Genomic DNA, 22,378 nt, shown 5'->3' with positions numbered 1-22,378 from the left:
GGAAACAGTGAGGTTAAGCGTGAGGAAGGACTTATTTTAGGAGACAGCATGGGGAGTCTGATGATTGACGGAGCATACCAGGTGCAGCAGGGGCAGTATCTACGTTCTGCTCTGGGTCCCTAAGACGACCCACAGAGAAGAGTGTGTGGATATGAAGTCCTCTCCAGGAGTGGAGTCACAGGAGCGTGGGTCGGCTCTCTAGCAGGAAAGACAGGAAGTTCTGAAAGTAGAGCTGGTTTTTTTGTCCTTTATTCCATGAAAATTGAAAATGGACTGGGGAGATGGCTCAGATGGTAAAACCTTTTCTGCACAAGTATGAGGGCTTGGGTTCAAATCCCCATGTAGAAAAGCCAGCCAAGGTGACAAGAACCTGTTACCCCAGTGCTGGAGGCAGAGACAGAAAGATGCCTGAGGCTCAATGATCATCTAGTCTAAACTGAATGAGCAAAATCCAGATTCAGTGAAAGACTCTGTCTCGATACAAGGTAGAGAGTGATTGAAAAAAACAAAAACAAACTCCTGATGTCACACACACACACACACACACACACACACATACACACGGGCGGGAAGGGCATCAAAAACACTAACGCAAGTCTGTGACACAGGCCTGTGATCTGCTTTTGTGAAGGCTCAGGTAGTCGGTTCACAGGCACAGGTACCCACTGCGCTATCTTGCCTCTTGCCGGCACCAGACTGTTTATTTGCTTTAAGGGGAGGGGTGATGAGATTAATTTTGTTTTTACTGCAAATCAAGACATCAGATCCATCCATGTGGAGGCCCCAGGAGTGAGTGGCTCTGAGAAGATCCAATAAGTGTGCTTGAGGATTCAAGGCGGGTGTGTGTGTGTGTGTGTGTGTGTGTGTGTGTGTTTGTGTGTGTGTGTGTGTGTTAGAAACCATGAGGAAGACTGACCTGCCAGGGATCCAATATGGAAAATAAACCCAGCACAGAGTCTTGGTGACCTCAACACTAAGGCTCTTACCATCTAATTGGGAGGATGACTTTCAAATCCTAAAACCTTACAAGGACCACTGTGGGAGGCAGCTCAGTGGGAGAGTGCTAGAACAGCAGGAATGAGGCCCTAGGTTCAATCCCTGGTAACAGACATAAATAAATAATAATAAAACCTTACAAAAACCTGAAGAATTTGTCTAAGATCCTCACACAAAGATGTGACCTTGGGTAATTCACTATTTCACAACTTCCTCCCCTAGTCTGATCCAAACAACACACTCTGAAGAACGAGAATTGTCCAGATTGGTGATCTAGCTGACAGGGAGCAGAGTTGTCCAGAAAGCAGAGACTATAACACAAGAGACGAGACTTTGACTCACACCAAGGACTTACAGTGCTACAACCACAACATTTATCCAGCCATCCATTCATCCCTCTATCAAGGAAAGATATATACTTTGTAAATGGCATGTTGGACCAGGAAGGCAAGAAGCAAAGTGTTGCGTTGATCACCTTGATTGTGTTTTTGAAGAGGCAAGGTGTGGGCAAACTATGACCCGTTGGTCAAAATGAGTTCACTGCCTATGTTTGTGTGGTCCACAGGCCATGGTTTCTTTGTTTGTTTGTTTTAAAGATAAGGTCCGGAGCCAGAGTGGGCATGGCTTAAGAACGGATTGATTTTACCCAGTTCATTCCTTCACAGAAAGGATGGCCTCTCTCTTACGAAGCAGTACTGAGCGGAAAGTTACCATCATGAAAATTATACATGGGGGTGGGGTCTATGGGTATATGTATGTGTGTGTGTGCGTGTGTGGTCCGGTGCCCAGCGTTTTTTGTAGAGAACAGAGGACAACTCTTGACAGTTGGTTCTCCCCTTCACTTCATTTTTGAGGCACAGTCTGCTTTGTTTTTTCTACTTGGCTGCATGCTGCATACCTAGTGTTAAGTGTCCAGCAAGCTTCCAGCAGATTCTCTTATTTCTGCTCCTCGTCTTGCCAAAAGGAGTGCTAGAATTATAGATACTCACCATCCCCTCCCCATTTTAAAAACGCATTCTGGGATTGTGCTCCAGCCATCAGACTTACATGGGCAGGGCTTTTTACCTACCCAGCCATTTTGCTGGGCTCAGATTGTATTTATGACTATTAATGACCCCAACTATATACATCTGGTATTTCCATTGACTTCAGTCAATAAATTTTCCTTTTTATTGAAGCCAATTTGAAGTTAAAATATTGTTTTAGATCCCAGGTCATTTAAGTATTTTGCTCTTTTTCCCCATTGACAGTAAATTCTATAAGAACAGATGGTAAATATATTTTGTTCACTGGTACAGTCTCCTTGCCTAAAACCATATCTGACACTGTAAGCATCGCTCCATGTATGTGAGTGTTTTTATTATTCATCGATATTGATCTCACCCCAATCCCAACAGGCTCATTTCTATGCAACACCGTGTTTGGCTTTATTTTAATTCATTTCTACATCCCCCCAATCCTAGTATATGTTCCATATATAATAGCTCCCTTTGTACCACAAGAAATAAGAAAATAGATACCACATCTGTTTTAATAACAATTGCATCCCATGGACCCAGTACTGCCTAACATACAAAACCCCACTCCCTAATCCTCATTGGTAGAACGACAGACTAAATGGATTGATAAATTTTAAGCATGCGTGAAGTAAATGCCACTGTGGTTGGTAGAAGCTTCCGAAATGAGAGTCTGTGACTTTATGGGGGTCTGCAAAGAGTCGCATAGCCAACTGTCTGCAGTTCGGGAGAGACCAACAAAATTCTTGCATAAGCTAACAGTGAGCTTCAGGGCTTCAGCGAATACTCCCTTCCCCCACCAAGTTAGATTGACTCCAATTACTCTGGTTTAGGCCCTTTCAAGAGCTGTTAGCTGTTGTTAGCCACAGAGTCAGGTTCATTCTATTACCATGGAAACTGCGGCTGGAGTGTGGAAGGAAAGCTGAGGAATGGGCAGGGGTTGAAATTTTCCAGCTCTCAAGGCAGCCTGTGGGGGTTGGGGGAGAAAATCTGACCAGCATACTATCGGGTCTCAATAAACTTAATGAATATTCAATACTTAATAAAAGTATGAGACCAAAAATTAATTAATCATAATACTGTAGGGGAGCTCTCAATTAAGGCAACATATATATATATATATATATATATATATATATATATATATAGAGAGAGAGAGAGAGAGAGAGAGAGAGAGAGGCGCTGGAGAGATGGCGCAGGGGTTAAGAAAGTTTACTGCTCTTGCAAAGGATCCAGCTTAGATTGCAAGCCCTCACGCTGGGCAGTTCAAAAACTACCTGTAACTCCAGGCTCCAGACCGATCAGACCTCTCTGACTTCTAAGGAGCATCTTCCCTCACATGCACATTCTCTCTCTCTCTCTCTCTCTCTCTCTCTCTCTCACACACACACACACACACACACACACACACACACACAAACACGCACGCACGCACACACACAAAATTTAAAGCTTTTTTTTTTAAAAAAAAGATGATAAAAATACCACAAAGCACTACTTTATAAATTGTAGTTTGGCACACAGTCTGCTGCTCTCCTTTGACTATAGAACCGTTTGGAGGTGCATATTTATAAATCCCATTACAGGACAGATTTCTTTCCTCCTCCACCTCTCTTTCTCTAAAAGAAGAAAAGTTGTCTTCCCCCTCAGACTTAACAGCTGCTTTAGGGTGCCAGACAAAATACAGGACAGCCAGGGTATCCAAGCTGGACATTCTGTGTGTGTGTTTTTAAAATTGTTTATCTGAAATTCAAATTTAGTCGGGCTATTCTGTGTTTCTTTTTTCATTTGCTAAACCTGGAAGCCCTAGCTCTCACACTAGGCCGCTTTGTAGCAAAGGCAACATTGGTTTTGTCAGCTCCTCTATTAGGCCATTCACCAGCAGCGGCTCCAGACACTGTACCCTTTCAGCGCTAAGTCAGCCACCGGGAACACAGTTAGCGAGTGGGTGAGGCAAACAGCTCAGTTGAGAGAGGGCTTGTCCAGCGTGAGTGGAATCCTGAGTTGGATCTCCAGGACTCAGGAGGGGGAGGCAAGATGATCAGAGGTTCAAAGTCATCTTGGCTAGTTTGAGGCTAGCCTGGATAGCATCAGATTTTTGTTTTCAAAGAAAGAAGTGGGGGGGGGGAAGAAGAAAGAAAGAGAGAGGGGGTGGGGAGAGAGAGAGAGATTGAAAGAAGAAAGAAAAACATGTCACAGAACACCTATTCCCTGCCAATTACCGCTGTAGATGAAATGCTTCATGGAACCCATGTCCACTCCCTCCCTCAGAGCCAGAAAAATCCTGTATCTGCCTTTTTCCCTCTCCAACAGAAGGAAATCTATTGAAAATATGATTAAGGTAATTCTAAGCTGGAAATTTACTGTGAAAGGCTTGTAGGTTGTAGTGTAAAAGGAGCGTGCACAAACATGCATCTCAAAGAACCTCAGACCCTGGGTAGATTACATAGAGGCCATCTTTCCATTGCCTACAGATGAATCGGTGAGTAGCCGATAGCAGCTGCAGCGGGCATGCGCAAACACTGGGCACCTGACTTACAGATGGGAAAGATGGGGTTAGAGTGCCTGGGCCTGGAGCTCATAGGCGTCTAAGCAAGTAGGTGTCTCAGGTGGCTGCTCTCAGCAGCCCACTGGGAGCCTTGATGATGGCACAGTCCAGATTCCCCAAGGGTTTAAAAATCCTGGAACCGAAATGAACAGTAAAAGCCTGGGGCCTTCTCCTCCCCCTCCCCCCTCTCCTCCCCGCACCACACCACACCACACAGCTGATGTGTTTCTCTGAACTGGGTGTTCCTAATTAGCATGGGCCAGGGGGGAAAAATCTGTGCGAGGCTTAGCAAGGGGTCTAAGACTCCTCTGCCAAGGTATCTGACCTTCAAGTCGCTTTATTGGACTTTGGTTCACGGAAGTCAAAATTGCGCCTAGCATACTACTTTGGAGTTGTTGTTTTAAGGAAATTTATGGAGTGGCAGTTCCTTGCTGCCGATCTGTTTCCGGATCAGCTGTGGGACATCGCCAGCATTCACTTTCAGAATACTCCCATCCACCCCTCACCAGAAGAGAAAGGAAAAAAACCCTTCCCATCAGCCCATTTGTGCGGGTTGTGGCTCCCAGTGCCAGGGAAGCACCCATCTGTCTGTCTTTCCATTTCCAACATTTCATTTAAAAAAAAAAAAAACAAACAAACCCGGAATCTTCTCAATTTATCATCACTTCTTTTATCTAATCAGCCAGTTTACCGGGAATTTGAGACCACCGTTAAATGTCTTAAAAGTTCAGAAGCCCAAGGCAGGACGTTCAGGTGAGTCATTATTGAGTGTGTCTGGAAAGAGGAGGTCTGGTCATCCCAACCCCAACCCCCATCCCATTATCACCCTTAAGTTTGGCTTCTTTGGCCAGTTCCTCTTTACCCCGATTGACCACGCTTGTTATTTTCTAATTTACTGATGAGAAGACTGTTAAGGGGCTGCCTTTGTTCTCCACCGGCCTGGCTTTGGATCCAGGCGCTCTCCCTCCCCACCCTTGTGATTCTTGTGTGGTAGCTTGCTGGGAACACTAGTTTCTGGATTAAATGAGTTGCTGAAGAGAAACTTACTGCATAGATGCAGTCCATCTGGCTAGAAACATTAGCTCTCCTTTTCCTGCAGGGATTCTTAATTTTATCCAACTATCCATCTATATAACTCTTCATGAGCTCCTCAAATTAAAAAACAAAACAAAACCGGCTGGGTGTGGTGGAAAAATGCCTTTTATCTCAGCACTCAACAGGCAAAGGCAGTAGGCTTTCTGAGTTTAAGGCCAGCTTGGTCTGCACCAAGAGTTCCAGGCCAGCCAGGGCGACATAGTGAAATCTCTCAAATCAAACATGCAGCAAAGGGTAGAGCCCTAGCCAAGGTTCCATGGCTTCAGAATGGCTCTTTTAACCATATAGCCCACTGAAATACATAAAGTTTGGGATGGAGCAAGTGTTTAAGTGGCTATTAATCTACTTGTGTGGTGTTTTTATTTGTGAGTTCATTTTCTCTATTCTTAGAAAGGAATCTTTTAAGGAAATTATTACACTTTTTGTGTGTGCATGTATGTGGATACCAGCCTGCCACAGTGTTTGAACAGAGGTCAGAAGACAACTCTCAGGGGTTAGTGTCTTCTTCCAGCGTGTGCAGACCCTTGGGTCAAACTCATGTCATTAGGCCTGGTGGCAGGATGAGATGAGCCATCTCATCTACCCTGCCTATTTAGAGAGCATCTCTAGCCCAGGATGGCCTCCCCACTTCCTATGTAGGCAAACATGATCCTTAACTTTCTCCACCTTTGGAGTCAGTGCTGGGTTCATAGGTGTGTACTACAATGTGTGGTTGTATGCATTGCTGAGGATCGAACCCAGGACTTAGTACATGGTAAGTAAACATTTTACCAACAGATCCACACCCCTAGCTGGGATTCTGTGCTTGGGGAGAAAAAAAAATGGTGGTATTAAATATTGTTGGCAAGCCCCCTCAACCTCCGCTCTTTTTAATGGTCCAGGTCAATTTATAACACAAAAGTATTTGTTCACTTGGAGTTGATGGGAATTTATTCCTCCCTCCTCCAAGATCATCTTGATAATTTTGGCATTTAATATTTTTTCAACAATAACCGTTCAACTCTGGAAATGAGGCATTTGCTTGATATATGCAGTTTTATTTGATTAAAATTAAATGCTATAGTGTTTCGAGCATACGTAGTCTGTGGAGGTAGAGACGGGTTAGAGTCCTGACTTCTTTCCAACGAATGGGGTTGCTGAACAATTTTCTTAACCTTTTGAGGCCCAGGCTTCGGGCACAGAAACGGGTAACAATGCATGCTACCTTGCCTGCTGTCGGAGGGATTAGCCAGAAGTCTCGGCGGCGTAAGCAGAGTACCTGGCAGCCAGAGAGCATTGCACAACTCTCAGCTGTTGTTATTTTCATTATGCTGAGTCCCTTCCAATTACAGTCCCTTGGGGATTGTAAACCTCTGTGAACCAGTTAATTAAAATGAACTGGGAAGAACTCCACTGGTTTCTAGGCCTTGGCACGCTGTATGGAACGGATGAATTATCTGTTCCTTGAAAGTTGGAAGGAAGTTTCTGCTCCTACTAAAGTCACCATTTCGAGTCATGCCTTTTCTTCCCTTGAGGGGGAGGGTTGTTTTTTAATACTCCTCTGCCATTTAAGTAAGGGTTTTAAAAATTTAATCCTAAGAATGGGGTCAGCCAGCTCTTTCTGTAAAAACCAAAATGGCAAGTTTTTAGACTCTGTGGCACATACCATACCGTACCTTCTTTTTAAAGAAGTTTTAAAAGTGTGTGTGTGTGTGTGTGTGTGTGTGTACCCACACCGAGAGCAGAAGGCAGGAGGGGGGTGTTAGATTCCCGGAAGCTGATGCTAACAGGTGGTTTTGAGCTACCCTGTGAGTGCTGAGACTTAAGCCTCAGGTTCGGGAAGAGCAGCCAGTGCTCTTAACCACTGAGCCATGCCTCCAGCCCTCCAATATGGGTTTTAATGGTGGTCAATTACTTAGCCATTTATCCATGTGACTTTGGACCCATTACCCCAACTTCTCTGTACCTGTCCTCCTCTGTAAAATAGGATTTACTGATAGTGCCTGCTATAGACAGGTGTCATGGGCATTTGATAAGCTAACAGCTATTAAGTTCTTAGAGGTTTTCCTGGCACTTATCAGTTGTCGATATTAGCTTTATTACTTCAAAATAAGGTATACTTGGGGCTTAAATGCCTGTGCTACATTGTTAAGATGTCTCTCTCTTCTCTTGCTGCTGTTAAAATGTATAATGCATGAGAATTATTCCTCGGAAGGTGAAGAAAGTTGTCTATAAATGACAAGGGCTTGGAGTACATTTTGATGAAAGCGCTCCTTTGACATTGCCAAGTTCTTAGCATCCACCTTTCCAGAACGATAACATTTCATTATGGCTTTCAAATTTAATAGCCTAGAAATGTACCCAGTGGTTAGTGAAGAGTTCAGACATCTGGCAGATTTGGGTTTGATTCTGAGACCTGCCATTCTTGCTAACTTGTAACCTGGAGGGGGAAAAAAAAAGACACTAACCTTTCAAGGCTCACCTCTCTCCTGTGAAAGCTGGCTGGAAAGGGTCATTATCTCATAGGGTCCTTACAGTAATTAAAGACAACTTGTTAAAGAGTCTGATGGGGGGTTACATGCTGTAAAATTTTAATGTGATAGCTATTGTTTTTACTATCCTCCAGGGCATTTGCTCAGGAAGATCCATTTAAGATTAAAAGCCATTTGCTGGGTTCCTCAAAGAACAGTGTTCCCTATTACTGTAGGTCCCAGTGCCTAACTCGGGGAAAGATGGCTCAGCAGTTAAGAGCGCTCACTGCTCTTGCAGGGGACCAGAGTTTGGTTGCTAGCATTCCATACCCAGGCAGCTTACAACTGCTTGTAACTCCAGCACCAGGGGATCCCCCTCTCTCCTTTGGTATGAGGCATGAGTGTGTGTGTGTGTGTCTGTGTGTGTGTGTGCGCGCGCACACGCGCGCGCTTGTATGTGCTCATACACACACACATACAGAGTCTTTTCTTATTTAAAAGATGCCTAATTGTAGTATAAGGATTAATTGGTTCCTGAAGGTTGCCTTCACAAGCCTGCTAGTCATGCTTTCTCAAGGGTGGGCATTACTGAAGCCTTTCTGGTATATCTGTGTGGGATTGTTTTAGAACGTCGCAAGCCTTATAGATAAAACCAGAATTGAATCCTGTCTTTCTCAGCGTATTAGGTTCTGAGCTTGAGCTGGCAACATCCTCTCTGAGTTACAGGTTTCTCATCTTCAAAACAAGTGTATTGGTTTCAGCTTCACTAAGGCTGCTGGGTGGATGAATGTACCCTCACATACATTTTTGATGTCAGCTCTATTAAGCCATGATTCACATACCTAAGAGTCACCCATTTCAAGTGGATGATTCAGTAGCACCAAATGTACTCCAAGAGTCACCCAGCTATTACTGTAATCTATCTAAAGAAACTCTGACCCTCTGCTCCCCTTTTCCACCCACCCGTAGGCCACCCTTACATTTCCTCTATGAATTCTCCCATTCCTGATGTTTCACAGAAATGACATCATCTAATAGATGGGATTTTACGACTGGCATTTTATTGCTCTTGCTTAGCAATTTGTTTCCCAACTTCATGCTATAGCATGTAGCAGGACTTCATTTCATTTTAATTTTTACAATCTTTTATTTAATGGGTATGGGTGTTTTGCCTGTATGTATGTTTGTGCATCACATGACTGCCTGGTGCCCAAGAAGGCTAGAAGAGGGTGTTGGATCCCCTATAACTGTTGTGGGCCACCATGCGGGTGCCGGGAATTGAACCCAGGTCCTCTGGAAGAGCAGCCAGTGCTCTTAACTGCTGAGCCATGTTTGATTTCCAGCAGCCATGTATGTGCACACCATGTCAAGGCCAGAGGACAACTTGCAGGAGTCAGTTCTCTCTCTTCACCATGTGGGTCACAATGTGAAGCTGAGATCATCAGGTCTGGCTGTAAGTGCCTTTACCTGGGAGCCATCTTGCTGAGCCCCGCAAAGTATTCTTTTAATATTTGGACTTAGCAGCAGTGTTTGTGGAGAAGTTGGTTACCTTTAACATGAATGTTTAGCTTTCGATTGCATAACTCCTTGAGCAGGTGAAAAAACTAACTTTAAATTTTTAAGAAACCTTGGTTGGGCTGGACAGAGGTGGCACACACCTTTAATCCCAGTACCCAGGAGGCAAAGGCAGGCAGATCCCTGTGAGTTCGAGGCCAGCCTGTTCTACAGAGTGAGTCCCAGGACAGCCAAGGCTGTTACACAGAGAAACCCTGTCTTGAAAAACCAAAAAAGAAAGAAAGAAAAAAAGAAAGCTTGGATTTTCATCATTGAGGGGAGTGATATGAATTTATGTATCAACCAAACACAAACACACAGTCCCAAGAACTTGTTTATTTGTTTTGTAAATTAGTGTTTATTGTAATCTGACTATTCAAGCACCGAGCCAGCTAGTCCTGAGGACTTGCAGAGCTCGGCGGAGACCTCCAGAGTCCCCACTTAACGTCTCCACTTACTTTAGAATAAGCAACTCGGCTGTTACATATCCCAGAGTCCTCTTCCTCTCAGGCCTCGCCTGCACCCTGCATCTCAGATATCCATTAAATAAAACTTCTGTCAACCCAATCTCCACAGGGCTAATGTCTGATGCCTTTTCTCTTTGCCACACATATACAAATCATTAGCAAGATTTATTTATATAGTCTTCAAAGAGAGTCTTGAAACTGTTCGCTTCTCCCTGTCTCTGCTGTTACTGTGCTTGGAGTCTGTTGGTCTCATCTAGGCAACTGCCTCATGCCTGGCCTTTCCTCTCCCTCTCTTTCCTATTTCTGTTCTCCTAGCTCTCCACAGAACAGCCAGAATCATCTTAATGAATGGCATCAGGCCTTATTTCAAAATATTCAGACACCCCTTACCATATTTAGGATTACATTTTCTTAGTTCTTTCTCTTTTTTTCTTAACATTTTTTTATTTTTCCATTTTCATGTGTGTGCATGCATGTATGTGTGTGTGCTTATTTGCACGTGTGAGGATATGTGTGGGAGTGCATGTGCACTGGTGTGTGCGTGTATGTTTGCATTGCACATGTGTGTGCTTGAATGTGTGTGTGTTCACATGTGCACACGTGAAGACCCTCCCTCCGTCATTCTTCCACGTTATTCATTAAGGCAGGGCCTCTCAAGCAAACCTAGAGCTCGCTGGTTGGGCTAGTTTTGCTAGCCAGCTTGCTTGGATGACCCCTGTTCCTGCTTTCCCAGACAGGAATTACAGGTATGCTGCCGTCCCCGCCCAGCATTTATGTTAGTCCCGGGGATCTGAACTCTGGTTTCCATGCTTAAGTAGCACGTGCTTGGAGTCATAATTTGGAATTAAACGTCAGGTCTTTCTATTGCCCTTAACTCCTGACGAGTCGTTCACTCTTCCATACTCGTGCAGTCTCACCAATCCCATTTTCTGCCCCACATTGTCCTCCAGACATTCTGGTGCTTTGTCTGCCTGCCTGCTTTCCTTTCTTTCCTCCTTTCTTTTACTTATTTTTCTAACATTTATGGCTTTGTGCAGCGTAATTCTATCCATCTGGAATGTTCTTGCTCTTCCCACACCTGACTCTCCTTAAAATTTAGTCTTAGCTGCCCTTCCTCGAGAAGCTTCTCCTGGTTACCCTGTATCTGCCATAGAAGCACACCTTCCCCCATTTGCATTTCTCCTCCCCCCTTTCTTTTCTTTCTAAGCGTTTGGCATCATCTTTACAAGTTAATTTGTCAGCTTACCTACTGGATGTGTCTTCCACGCTGGAGACTAAAACTCTAAAGTCGTTGTTAATTAAATAACTGAGCTCACATGAAAACCACTTTGATTTCATTCTCAAGGAGTCATACACATGCCTGGCATTTGCCCTTATCAGTAGTAGGCTCCCAAATATTACCAGGAGGACAGCAGCATCCATGTTTACTTATGTGGACTCTGCCTGTTGATATCAATGGTTCCTGACTCACAATGGCTTGACTTACATTTTTATTTCTGACTCTAGGATTGAGGGAGTGCAATTTGCATTCATTGGAAATTGTATTTTGAATTTTGATCTTTTTCCCAGGGTAACAATATGTACTATGATGCTCTCTAGGGAATCTGGGCAGGAAGCCATCACTCCCAATCAGCCACATGAGCTTGAGGCTAAACAACAGATACCTTCTTTTTAAATTTGAATTTAATTTTTTTCCCGTTGAGATAGGGTCTCATATAGCTCAAACTGGACTCAAAGTCACTATGTAGCTAAGGATGACCATGAATCTCTCAACCTTCTGCCTCCAGCTCCCAATTGCTGGGATTATGGGTGTGCAACACCACACACAGCTTTGTGTAGTGCTAGGAGTCAGACCCAGGGCTTTGAGCAGACTAGACAACTACTCTACCCACGAAGCAATACCACCAGCTACAAATAGCTACCTCACGGCATTCACGTTGTTAAGCTATGTTGGTAGCTGACATTTTTTAAATTTAATTTTGTAATATAATATATATGAGTGTTTTGTCTGTATATATGTGTGTGTGTGTGTGTGTGTGTGTGTGTGTGTGTGTGTGTGTGTGTGCTACATGCATGCCTGGTGAGCAAAGAGACCAGAAGAAGCTATTGGATCCCTTAGAACCAGAAGGGGATGATTGTGAGCCATTATGTAGGTCCTGGGAATTGAACGCAGGTCATCTGCAAAGGCAGAGAATACTCTTAACTGCTGAGGCATCTGTCAGCTCCTAGATTTATTCTGGAACTTGAGATATTTTCACCTTTCACTGTAAGTAGTGCCACCATCAGTAGAGGGGCAGCTGTAGTTTTATTTAGTAGTTAAACTAGGGGCTAGAGAGATGGCTCAGTGGTTGCTGCTTGTCTAAAGGACCCAAACGACCATGTGGGGCAGCTCACATTGTCTGCAACTCTAGATGCAGGGATCCACCACCTTTTCCTGACCTTCTTGGACATGGAAGTCATATTCACATGTGCTGTGCAAGCACACACACAGACACACACACACACACACACACTTACATGGAATCTTAAAAAGAACTAGAAAATATAACCAAATAATTTAAGGAGATTGACTCTATGATTGAAAAACCTCCCACAAAGACTTCATTATAAATCCAACCAACTATTCAAGGAAGAAGCAGTTCAAAGAAGTTCAAAGAAGGGAAGGGAAGATTTGCACACCCATTTCCCGAGACCAGTGTTAAACTAAACACTAACACTAGATCCAGACCAGGATACTACAAGAAAATAAAAGTCACTGTTCCTGATGAATGCAGAGGCAAAAATCTTCTACAAAATACCAACAAATGAAATTTAGCTCATCATGTACCATGCTCAAGGGGTGGGGGTGGAGGGTGGATTAGCAGTCACAAGTCAAGCTCTGTGGCATTCTAGTTTAATGGAAGAGGATTAATCCTCAGCTCTGTAGTTAAAGAGTATTTAGCCAAGTTCAGCATCCTTTTAGAATAAAAACCTTGGGAGGTAAGTGTAGAAAGCACGTACCTCAGCACAACAAAGGTCTTTTTTGGCAAACCCATAGTAACATAATAATGATAAAACAAACCCATAGTAACATAATAATGATAAAACAAAATACAGAACGTTTTTCCTCTAAGAATCAAGACAATTTTTATTAGACAATGTCTCTCTATATTCTGGAGCTCACACTGTAGACCAGACTGGCTTTGAATTCATAGAGATCCTCCTGTCTCTGAATTCCCCGCATGTTAGGATTAAAGGTGTGTGCCACCATGCTTACTTATCAAGACAAAAATGCATTCTTTTACCATGTCTTGTCAATATGATCCCGACATTTCTATCCAGAACAATCATATCAGGAAAAAAAGAAGGCATAGAGATTGGAAAATAAAAAGGTAAGATGATCTGTTTGTAGTTGGCAAGATCTTACATATAGAAAACTCTAAAGATAACATAAAAATAGTCTGCCAGAATTGATAGATTAATTTAGCACAAAATCAAAATAAAGAAATCAGTACTTTGTATATCAACAATGGGCTACCTGCAAAGGAAATCAACAAAACCTTGACTCAGTGGGTCAAGGCACTTGCTGCCAAGGCTGGAAGGCTGGACTACAACCTTAGTTGAATCCCCTGGACCCCACATTATGGAAGGAGAGAACCAACTACCAAAACTTATCTTCTTTACATACCAAGACACAGTTGAATCATGTATACACACCACACACACACACACACACACACACACACGCACCACACACACAACTATGACAGACTAGAAACTAGAAAAACAATTATCTTTGTAGCCTCGTTCATGAATCAAATGTCCTTTACCTGCCTTTTGCCCTTCATTATCATCTGCTATAACCTTCCTGTGGTCTCCTTCCTTAATATACTATAATCACACTTCTATTTGTATATGTGTGCATATATATAATTAACTAATATCTTTTACACACAAACACACATACACAAACAAGTGTACATTATAGGCTGAGATCTACTTATGGCAGCCAAAGTGTTTTGTTTTGCTTTTCCCTGAGTTTTGGTCACTAACTTTATATTTTCCAAATCCATCCATTTTTCCCGAAAACTTTGTGATTTCAGTTTTTCTTAATAACTCAAGACTATTCCATTCCTTTCTCCCACCCAAGGAATTTTAAAATGACAGTGACAAAGGACTCTAACAGACATTAATCAGAAGACGCCGTCAGGTACGTGAAAGCATGCTCAGTGTTAATAATCATAGGGGAAAGGTAAGCTAAAACCATGAAGAGATGTTACGTCATACCTTCTAGAATGGCTGTTAAAAACCAATGTATGGGCATGAATGTGGAGAGAAGAAAGTCTTATTAGAGCGATGTAAATGAATATGGAAGTTCATAAGCACATATCAAAGCATACCATAGCATGGCATAAATATATCAATTGTTACCTACCTTAAAAGACAAGAAATCAGACAACTTTAAATGTACAGCTACTGATTTAAAATAATAGTAATAAACACTTCACAAGTTCAAATAACACTTTAAGTGAAAAAGACTTTATGAAACAAAAGATTACCTGGTAGCGTCACTTTACATCTCTGCGAATCTCTTCCGTGCCAGACGTGGTAGGGAACAGCTGGATTCTCGTCTGCTGGAGCCTTCTGCCTGTTATGGTATCACAGGTCGCACTGCCTCAGGAAAATGTCACTGTACACTCGGAAGCAACAACTGTTGTAAGCAATGAAGACAAACACTGTGTGCGTATGTGCGCTGCATGTATACACATCCAAGTGTGCATGTGTGTCAGATCATTGTCTGGTGTCTTCCTTCATCACTCTCCAGTTTATGTCTTGAGACAAGGTCTCTCACTGAACCTGAAGCTCACCAGTTAGGCTATGCTTGCTGGCCAGCAAGCCCCAGAGATCGTTCTGTCTGTCTATCTCCCCTGCACTGGGATTGCAAATGGGTCTCGTGACCAACTGCTTATGATGTCGGTGCTGGGGATTGAACTCAGGTTCCACGCTCGCAGAGTAAGAGCTCTACCTGCTGAGTCATCTCCTCAGCCCACGCGGAAATGCTTTTGATTGATGTGGTCCCATGACTTTGTGGGTTCATACTCTGAATTAAAGTCTATTTGGGTATAAATTTGGAATTATAGAGACATAATAATATTTAAGATAGGTTAGTGATAGTGATATTTAATGACAATGGATACTTTTTTCAGTTTTAATGGCTCTAACAGGAATGTTTTATATATCTCTCTCATGAATGAACATTTTATGGATATTGTATCTTTTCAAGAATATTGAAAGTAAGGGCTAGAGTGATGGCCCAGAGGTTAAGGGCACATGTTGCTCTTACAGAGGACACAGGTTCAAATTCCAGCACCCACATAGAGGCTCACAACCATTTGTAACTCTAGTTTGAAGGGGAATATAATACCCTTTTTCTGGCTTCCTCAGATGCAAACAATGCAAATATATGCATGTATGATTCAAATACATACATGCAGACGAGACAGCCACATGCATAAAAAACCCAGCTAAATCTAAGAGCCAGAATTTTAAAAAGCAACAAATTGCTTTCATTAACAGATGAGGAAATTATTATAATACTCTAATAGGTGGGGAAAACAGAAATGAAGCGGCAGCAAAGGGTTGTTTAAGAACATACTGGCTAGGAATGCTGCCGAGTGGAAGCCCCCCCGCCAGCTGATCACCGATATTCCATGCGTATTCCTATTCTAAAGGCTACGGACGAAATCCCGCATCCTTAGAAAGAGACATTATGCCTGACGGGAAGGTTTCAGTGTTAGATGACAAAGGAATAAAATTGTCAGGACGACAAAGAGAAAAACATAGAACCAACATCTCTAAACCCCCTTACCTGGCTATGCTTTTACTCAAAAAAATGTCTTTTAAACATGTTGTAATGAGGGGGGGAAATGAACCTGGAAGGAAGGAGGGAGACTTAAGAATGAATGACTTGGCAATACATCAGTCTTTATGATTAATAGTTTCCACTATAAAATGGATTTTGGGGTGGTTGAGGGTTAAAATGTATAATTAGCTGGGACCCATGGTGCATGCTTTTAATCCCAGTGCTCACGAGGTAGGGGGCAGATTGATGTCTGTGAGTTCAAAGCCGGCCTGGCCTGCATAGTGAGCTCCAGGAAGGCCAAGGCTACCCAGTGAGACCCTGTATCAAGACAAAACAAACAACCAAACCTAGCTGAACAAACAAACAAACCAAAAAGGTATCCTACAATTATGGTAGAGATAAGAAATTCAATGTATTGCTAAGGTGTGCCAGTACACGTAGTGTTTTCTTAATGTTTGTATATAAATTAAGAATTTAAAGAATTAACAGGACTTAAATGGAAGAATGGAATAAACAAACAAAGGAAATAAAAGACAGTAAGGAAAACTCAACCAACTCAATAGAAAATCTGGGAAGGAGAAAATGGCAGCAAAAAAAAAAGCATATTACATAAATATGCCAGTATTTGCAAGTGTAAAAGCATAGGCATATCAGTTTATATTAATTGAAACTATTTAGAATGGACAGCTAAAGCAGACAAAATAGAACAAAAAATAGTGGCAATATAAACACAGTTAAGAAGCTTAGTCTTCTGAACTTAAATAGAAATTAATGCTTGGCAATTAGAGAACGGCTGGCTCTTGTCTAACACCTCGAACAATTCAAAGCAGTCATACCTTAAACCAAAGGAAGCCTAAAGAAATGGCAAATTGCACAGACTAGTCCTATTTGACTGCAATGCAGTGGATTTTCAAAAATCTACATTCAAAAGATATTTCTTTTTTACGTACTTCAGAGCCGTAAACGCATTCCTCTAGGCCACTAATGGAAACAAAGTGCGCATCTGAACCATGATGAGGTATGTGGGATCCGGTTCAAGTGGCACTGGGAGGAGAATTTATAGCCTTCGATGCATATGTTAGAAATTAAGAGAGAATAAAAATAAACGAGATAAATATGCAACTCAAGAAGCTAGGAAAAGGAGCCCAAATAACTAGGAAAGAAATGAAGAGCAAATTAAATGACAAAGAAAAAAGAATGTGGCAGTCAGAATCAAAAGCCACTTTTAAAAAAAGACATAAAAAAAACAAAACAAAACAAGAACTGTATCAATAAGAAGCAGAATCCTACTGGAAGAAAGGATGATAAACTGTAAGCTAAAGTATTTTATAAGGCTTGTATAATTTCGATACCAAAGCCAAACAAGGACAGTAAAATAATAATAATAATAAAGTGTGAACTGAAACACAAAACTGATATCCAGCTGCATGTGTAAAGCAGACCCTCATAGCACGGGTAAGTAGGGCTTAGGAATGTAAACACATTTTAACCCCAGCAACTGCTGTGCTTCACATCCTTAGCAGATAGGAAATCATCAAATCGCAACAAATACAGAAAAGCCATAAAATTAAACTCATCAATGGTATAATTTTTTTTAAGCTAGGATTTTTATAACCTCCAATAAAAAGACTCTTGTCAAAATGTACTCGAGGCAAAGCTAAGACTGTCCTTTCTCTCAAGTCTGGAATCAGAATTATTTTGTCTCACCACAGAGATACGATTGTTAATGAAAGTTTCAAACAAACAAAAAAAACCCAATTATTAATGAAGATATTAATATTTTCAAAATCCCTGAGAAATCTATAAAAAGATAACCAGATAACAACAACAACAACAACAAAAAACCTGCCAGCCAGTTCACAGGCTCACACACCAACACACAGCTAGCAATGGCCAATATTCCCTTCAAAAAAATTGTATAACTCAAGTTAATTCATGAGAAAATCATCATACGAACCCAAATTGAGAAATGTTCTATACAGTATTTCCCTTTGTAAACCCCCAACCAAACAGCCAAGTTTATGGAAAATAGGGAATGCTAAGAAACAGGGTCCGAATATAGGAGTGTGTGTGTGTGTGCGTGTGTTTGGTGGTGGTGTTGGGGTCCTGTTTGTGTGTGTGTGGTATTGGGGGGTCCTGTGTGTGTGGTATTGGGGGTCCTGTTTGTGTGTGTGTGTGTATATGCGTCTAGTATTGTGGGGTCCTGGAATTTTTTTTGTGTATGTGTGTGTGTATGGCATTAGGGGTCCTGTGTGTGTGTGGTATTGGGGGGTCCTGTGTGTGGTATTGGGGGTCCTGCTTATCTGTATGTATATGTGTGTAGTATCATGGGGTCCCGTTTCTTCTGTGTGTGTGTGTGTGTGTGTGTGTGTGTTGTATCGTAGAGTATTGATCTGTGTGTGCATGTGTGCGTGTGTATTTGGTGGTGTTGGTGTTGGGGTCCTGCTTGTATGTGTGTGTGTGTGTAGTATCATGGGGTCCTCTGTGTGTGTGTGTGCATTGAATCATATTGTTTGTGTGTGTGTATGGTGTTAGGGGTCTTGTGTGTGTGTGTATATGTGGATTATGGGGTCCTGTTTTTGTGCGTGTGTGTGTGTGTGTGTGTGTGTGTAGCATTGTGGGGTCCTGTTTTTGTCCATTTGTGTGTGTGTGTGTGTGTGGCATTGTGGGGTCCTGTTTTTGTGCATTTGTGTGTGTGTGGTATTGGGAGTTTTGTTTGTGATACAGACATTAATGGAAAGGTGGGTAAAATCCAAACGCAGTCTGTATTCTCAAGTTTTGTGCTAGTATTGATTTCTTTTTGACAGTGTCCTGTGCCAATGTTCTGTTATGATGTTCTCATCCAGGGAAAATTGCAGTAGGAATCTTTGTATTATCTTGACAACTTTTATAAATCTGAGTTTTGTTTTTTTTTTTTACAAAATAACCAAGTAGAAATGACCCACAATAATGGATAGAAAAAAACACCTTCTAAAGGCAAATAGGACCTTTAAAGAAAAAAAAAAAACCTACCTATTACATTATCTTGTTCATATCTGTAGGATAGGAACAAACAGCAGCGCAGCCATGGTCGGAGATGGAGGCATTTGATAGCATGACATTTGCTGCCTTATCTAAATTACTCCCCAACCTTAATAAAACAGGAATACAAATCTCAGGAGGCTCTTTCATCAAACTCGACAAGCCCATTTGAAAATTCATTTGGAAGCAACAAGGTGAGGAACATTCAGAAGCATTTAGAAAACTGAAGAGTGGAGTGGCCCCTTCAGAAGTCAAGGCACTATAAATCGGTATTAATGAATATGGTGTGTTAATAATACACAGAGATCGACAAATGAGCCAATAGAACAGACCAGAAATTTCAGGGAGACACGTGAGTCTTCCTGATACAAAAACATGAAGTGTGCGTGTGACATCCCTACCACTAGAAATACAAAAATAAAAAAGTTCTAAAATCTAATATTCATTAGAATATTAGAATCTCTATTTACGTTCTTAAGGGCAGTTTTCTTAGGCATAAAAGCCAGGACTCATAAGGAAAGATAGTTGGATTTTATAGGGCCAATATCTGACGCCGTTTCAAGGCTCAGAGGTAGCATGGCTCTTTGCATTTTGTTGGCGGTGGTTGGTGTAGGGTCAGAAGGTAACTCAAACTCGGGGAGGAGGGGGGGGGAGAAAAAACCCTTTCCTATGCTTTGAAAGAGCCTTCTGTGCACCTTCCAAAAACCAGTGTGGTGCAGGGTGGGGAGCAGCAGAAGAAAGACTTTGGAATCGAGGAAACTTAGTAGGAAAGCTGGCTGAGACTCTATGGGACAAATTTGGGGTGCGTTTTGGATGTAGTCAGTGGGATATCCTGAAAAAAAAATAAAAGATTGTGAGGCTTTTGCCTATAACAACTGCCCCTGTTTTTAGAGACGAGGAAAAAGAAAAAAAATGCTGTTTGTTAGCGGGGATTGGACCCAGTGTCTAATGCATGCGAGGCAAGCGCTGTACCAAATGAACTACGTCGATCCCTAGCCCCTAACATGTTTTCAGTGCTTTTGAGTTACCTGTGAAATACATGAATGAAGCATCTGGCTTTCACGTGGATTGTGGAATATATGAGGCTAGGATTGTGTGGAGAGTTTTGTGCCATAGGATTAAAATTTGGGACCTATTGGTGTATGACTAGGCATCTAAACCTTGTGACTAGGTTAGGAAATAGGTGGCTACCTGGGAAGAGGTTGTGTAAGAATGGTAGCCATGTTCTGAGGCAAGAGCATTCGGCGTTCGGAGGTTGAGTAAAGGAAAAGTGGGCTATGATAGGGGAAGAGGCCACGGAAATAGAGGAGCATGCAGTGTTGCCCCAAACAAGAGACAATAGAGAGGGTTGTTGTTACCCCTCCATTTCAGATGTTGAATGTAAGCACGAAGAGAATTGGTAAAATTGTCATGCAATTTCAGGGCCGTCAAAAGGAAGTCTTCATGGCACATACGTTAGCCAAAGACGTGTTGGGAGATTGTGTAGCTGGAGAAAAGCGACTGACTGTAATATGGAGAGAAAGTGAGCCTGAGGAATACTGAGGAAACGGGGTCCTAGCTCCCTGGGAGCTCTCAGAGCCTACTGAATTCTCAGAAAACCGATGACCCATGACCCAGAGATAAACTGGTTTTGCAGCTACAAGGGACAGAGTCCTTCAAATACGTTAAAATACACCCCCACCCGGGCAACTTTAACAAGACGTTAGGATTCCCTGGGGGCTCCAAAACCAATCTCTGCGGAGTCCTGAGCGCGGACTGCGTTTACCAGCTCTCCTGTTGAGCAGAATGGATAGTCAGATTCAAAGACTTAAGCATAGTGTGGCGTTCACCTTCACTGCATGCGCTTGCACAGAAAGGACAGTATTTTCATTCATACGCTATGCTTCTGTGGCTCTGCGAGGGGAGAAAGCCTGCCCAAGGTCCGGGGATTTAAAACTGCGTAGGCTATCTATCCATAAGCACACCACTTCTCTGTCTAGCAAGCAACCACGAATAACTCCTTAAGTATAAATATAAAATTGAATCCGAGGTATCATATTTGCTGTACTCTTAGGTAAAACTGTTTTTAATCCACGGACCACGGTTTTGAATTTTTTTTCCCTTAAAATGAAAATACTGCATTTTATGTGCCTAATAAAAATATACGACCTGAAGTTTAGCGGCCACACAAAAATACAATTGTGTGGATTTACTGGAATTCAATTATGTTCTACAGAGTACATATTTAGCCATAAGAAAGAACGCCACGCTCCGTAAATACCCCCCCCCCCCGAAATTAGTCTTTCACACACCTGTGCTTATTTCCTTTGCTTGAATTCCTTGGCAGTGAAATGGTTCCATCAATAGTACATTAACAAACTTTTAATAATTCATCGATTTTACTGCCAGGGAAGAAATACCATTTATCTGCCAAGAAAATTCATGGGCTAGGAGAATAAAGCCAAAATCATTTTTCTGTATTCTATCCTCCCCTCCCCCATTTCTTTTCCTAGAGGTAACCAGTTAAAATTTTCTTGTACATCGTTCCAGAAGCTTCGCCCACAATTCTATTTATTTTAAACAAAGAAACAAATGAGAGAGAAAAGCAGAAAACCACACTTACCATTCCGTTTGTACAAACTTCAGCAACGTGTTTTATTTCATCGCATCTATTACGGTCTAGGTCCTTTGCGGCAGCGATACCCCGTTATTTTTTCCGGTGACAGGAATTTCTTCTATGAGAGGCAGGCTTGGTAATCTACCTGCTCACTCCCCTCGCAATTTCTCGCTAGTCTACGCAGTAGATTTCGCGCAACGGTGGATGACAGCATGCGATTCAGCGCACTGCCATAAACCGCCTTCACCCGGTATCTCAGGTTGGCGTTTTGCTATGCCGAGTCAAGTCATGATTCTTCCAGCCATTTGTATTGTCCTCTGACTTGCGGTCTCTTTTGCCCCCTTTTTTTGGTTTGCCTTTGTCTGTCCCTTGTAGGTTTCCAATAGCTCTTCGTTTATTAAGGAAATGAGCTTAGTGCTTGGGTGTTGCAGGCAGAAAACTCCTTTCTTCCACCTTTATCGTTCGTGGTTAGACCTCAACGTATATGTTTTTGCCTCGATTTTTCATGGCTTTTTTTTTCCTTTTCCCGTTTTTTAGACAAATATATGGTTGTCCTTTATCCCTCTCTTTCTTCTCAGGTTTTGCATTGGACCATCATTGGTAGGCATTTCAGTTTCACCTCGATTTCTTTTGGGGGGGCTGCATCCCTTCACACCCACATCCCATCCCCCTTTTCCAGACCCTGCTTGGGGGCCCCTAACACTGACTCCGTTGACGTCAACTCCGTGCCTTGGCGCCAAGCTGTTGCCTTGACAACCGCAGTCTGATTGGCAAGGTGTGGGAGGCGTGGTGA

At 42.3% G+C, this 22,378-nt stretch overlaps 1 protein-coding gene across 6 annotated transcripts in view; it reads right to left on the bottom strand.

Moving 5' to 3' along the window:
* The window catches only part of LOC121449102 (ubiquitin carboxyl-terminal hydrolase 29-like), a 207,715-nt gene extending 185,449 nt beyond the window's left edge, over positions 1-22,266 (bottom strand). For 4 of the 6 annotated variants that reach the window (XR_005974484.1, XR_005974483.1, XR_005974485.1 and 1 more), the window contains exons 1-2: positions 21,592-22,266; positions 14,665-14,816 (exon numbers count right to left, since the gene is read on the bottom strand). The gene's annotated coding sequence lies outside the window, so the exon portion shown is untranslated. Of the gene's footprint in view, positions 1-14,392; positions 14,405-14,664; positions 14,817-21,591 lie in introns of all 6 variants that reach the window. The other 2 variants (XM_041653316.1, XM_041653318.1) reach the window with 2 other exon arrangements.
* Between the last annotated feature and the right edge of the window lie 112 nt (positions 22,267-22,378).

Source organism: Microtus oregoni, unplaced genomic scaffold (assembly GCF_018167655.1).
Source record: "Microtus oregoni isolate MIOR12 unplaced genomic scaffold, Mior012 000006F_ref0000085, whole genome shotgun sequence".
Taxonomy (NCBI): Eukaryota; Metazoa; Chordata; class Mammalia; order Rodentia; family Cricetidae; genus Microtus; species Microtus oregoni.
The sequence above is the reverse complement of the archived record's forward strand: the minus strand, read 5'-3'. Positions and strand labels throughout refer to the sequence as shown.